Consider the following 3,556-nt stretch of genomic DNA (forward strand, 5'->3'; position numbering starts at 1 on the left):
ACATGTACGCCTTGATATTTACTCGTCTGAGCAAATTAAGAATAGAGATTTTTTTAATACAGTCCAGGCAGATTTATTTATTTATTAAACACTTTATATACATGTACAGCTTACAAACATATGCATAAGGGCGGGCATAAAGGGTCAGCAAATTTATTTTTACCGCAGTTGTTCTCAAAATAAAACTATTCACATGTAAAATTTAAGACTTGATTATAAATTATTCTTTGGAAGTCCGTGACCTTGGTGTTGTACTTGATAGTAAATTTACGAGTATATATAACAAGCATATTGAAAATACTGTAGAAACAGCGTACAAAATGTTAGTGTTTGTCATACGTTCAACCAAACCCGAAGCAATCACTAGACCACAAAATTAAAAATAATTATTTAGTAAAAATTATAAATCTATTATAAATTTATATAAACCACTTAAACTTTCAGCTATACGTCGACCTGTTTCAAGGTAACTTCCTCATCAACTAACTTACTATTTACATTAACATATAACAACTGAGATGAAGAACATTTAAGAGAAGGTAATATAGAAGTCTAGGCATCTACAGGGCTTATGACCTGTCAATGGCTGGTTTAAGTGGCCACTTTACATACTGTGTAACATTTACCATTCTGCTTATATTTGTGGCGGGTCGACAACGACGGCACGAGCCGAACATTGCCGAACGCCGACGTAGAGCGTACGAACGGGCCAAACCGGTAGGAGAGAAAACTACCGGATTCCGACCTCACCGCACGCGTCTTCGAGGCACAAAATTACCGCCAATTTAGATTTACCAACTTCATTTTATTTTGCCTAATATAGTTATTAGAATCCTTCTTTCAATGTGTTAGCTTCAGTAGTTTAGTTTCGTGAATAAATCTTTGTGTAAAACGTAAGTACCCTGTTTTACTTGCTCTCATTCTGTGCACCCACATAACTTTGTACATCACAAAATTAGGCCACCAACTAGGTGCCTACATAAAGGTGGTAACAACACAACTAAAGTGGTATACCCCGACGTTTGAACACGAAAACACAACATTAAACAATCAATCACGGTGACCCCATTCAAATTCCATAAAAATTGCGCAAAATTTCAGACAGAAATATCTTCGCTTGACAAAATTGTACAACAATTACTTTTTTTCGGTCGGTACATGAAAAATTTAAAATTTCATTTTTAATTTGATTGCACTTTTAATTTATTTGTAATTAATCAAGGTTAATCTATTTCAAGGTTAACCTATTGTAAGGTTAATTAATTTAGTATAATAGAATTATATTATAATAATTATAATATATAATAGAATTAGATTTTTCAAAGACCGAGCGAATCGAGTGAATTTTTCTGTCGGTAACAATCTTCAATGTAAATGTAACTAATGTAAATGTAATTAATGTAACTAGTGAATTGATTAAACTGTGATTAATTTCTTAACAATATTACTCGGCCGGGATTAATTCAAACAGGTGATTCATAATTTAACTAAAATTATTATAAACAAACATAATATAATACGTTCGAGCGACTCGCTCACCAAAAATCGCACGCCGAGTAATACATTCCTACAACACATATAAATTTTATTTTTTTTATTTTTCTTGAGTCGAACACACAAACAATTCACACGAACATTTACATAGGGTGCCAGATTGAGTAGAGGTACTTACAGGGTACCGGAAAATAATTGTTATTTATAGTTCTTAAATTTTGTTTTTTTTTTTTTTTTTTTTTCAAAAATCCGGTACATAATTATTTTTGACAAATATTATATGGCGAGACAAGCGTGACGTAGGCATCCGAAAGTTTTCTCCTTGTGAACGCACTGCGGGAGTAAGTTTTTTTTTTACCAGCGAAATCTATCGGAAATATTTTTCAGCTGGCGCAGTCGTTCACAATACTAGCAATTTGTAAAATTTTATTTTTGTAAACAACTTGAAACTATCAAACAAACAGATATTCGGGCGGCTAAGCCGACGAATGTTTAACTTAGTACGTGGACATTAGTATCCATACTTTTTTTCTATATACATTATATTGTGTGACTGTACTATATATGTTTATATTTTTAACCTAGGCTATGCATGTTATTATGTGTTACAGATTTGAAGTTTTACCATAAACATTTTTAAACTTGATATATTGTACAACGGACAATCAAAAGGAATATTAATATTGAGGGGACCACTCAGGCTTGGAGAATACAAATACCTAATAGTTGGAAAATGTGTTCCGCCGTATGGTAAAATAATTATTTAAATTTTCTGTTTTTAATTTTCTTTTCTATAACTTGCACAGTACATACATAACAAATAGTGACTCTGACATTTAAAAAATAAATATTTTTGTTTGAAATTTAAATTTAAATTTAAATTTAAATCTAATAATTTAAACTTAACTTTTTAATACAACTACACTCATTATTGAATACTTTTATTTCAATATTTTAACTTATACTGTAATCATTATTACATACATTTTTCTGAATTTTTTTTTTTAAAAACGAATATTTTTAAACTGTAAACAATGGCTAACAAGGACAACACTGACTTGACAAATATCAACACAGCAAACAACATGTTCCACACGGATAGGATTAGCGTTAAACTACCACAGCTATGGGTGAACAACATCGAACTTTGGTTTAAACAGATAGAAGCACAATTCGAGTGGGCAAACATAGTTTCAGAAGACGCACGTTATAGTCACTTAGTGTCAAAACTTGAACAAACGCACATAGAACAAGTTTCAGATATTTTACTCATGGAACCGAACCGAGCAAAATATACGAGGCTGAAGGAAGCTATAATCCAACGCATGGGCTGTCCACAGGACAGAAGGAGAGAAAAACTGTTTTCTTCCTTACAGCTTGGGGATCGAAACCCATCCAGCCTACTTAGAGAGATGCGGACGCTAGCAATAGGTTTACAAATAGACGAAACGACGTTGCAATACTTGTGGATACAACAACTGCCCAAGACGATCCAAGCGCATTTAGCCATAAGCGAAGATGACTGGGATAGGCAAGCGACGATAGCAGATCGCCTAATACAGGTGTACACACAGGATAATGTAGCGGTAGTAGGTACCAACAATAAAAATAACATTTGTAGTTTAGAACAGTCCGTACAAGCTCTAACCCATAAGGTAGAGAGTTTATTTCACACAATCAACAAACAGCATAGTCACAACAACAATAACAATAGATTCAAACACACAACAAGTAACAGCAGTAACAATTTCAATAACAACAAATACAACAACAATTTCAACAAAACAAGCTATAGGGCCAACGGAAATAACAAGAAAACTATTCTTTGTTACTTCCACACAAAATTTGGCGATCAAGCTAAGAAATGCGTCACACCATGTGAATTTAAACCGCATCTAGCTTCAAAAAACTAGATGGTCGAATCATAGCGGAGGCGGCTGATTCAACCAACACAACACGTCTCTTTGTTAAAGATCGTGATACCGGTGTGTCATACCTCGTTGACTCCGGATCGGAAATATCATTAATTCCTAGATCTTTACACAAACGCCATGGAGAAAAG

At 33.4% G+C, this 3,556-nt stretch overlaps 1 long non-coding RNA gene across 2 annotated transcripts; it reads left to right on the plus strand.

Annotated features, from left to right (window-relative positions):
• Positions 1-652: 652 nt before the first annotated feature.
• On the plus strand, positions 653-2,433 carry LOC148279281 (uncharacterized). Of its 2 annotated transcripts, none has more exons than XR_015822934.1 (2): positions 653-1,994; positions 2,080-2,433. It is a non-coding gene; the product is annotated as an uncharacterized LOC148279281 (long non-coding RNA). The 2 variants fall into 2 exon arrangements; XR_015822933.1 differs by having other exon boundaries at positions 2,106-2,433.
• Positions 2,434-3,556: the final 1,123 nt, after the last annotated feature.

The sequence above is a fragment of the Micrasema longulum genome, unplaced genomic scaffold, assembly GCF_059751315.1.
Source record: "Micrasema longulum isolate JH-2025_06_02 unplaced genomic scaffold, ASM5975131v1 h1tg000739l, whole genome shotgun sequence".
NCBI classification, from domain to species: domain Eukaryota; kingdom Metazoa; phylum Arthropoda; class Insecta; order Trichoptera; family Brachycentridae; genus Micrasema; species Micrasema longulum.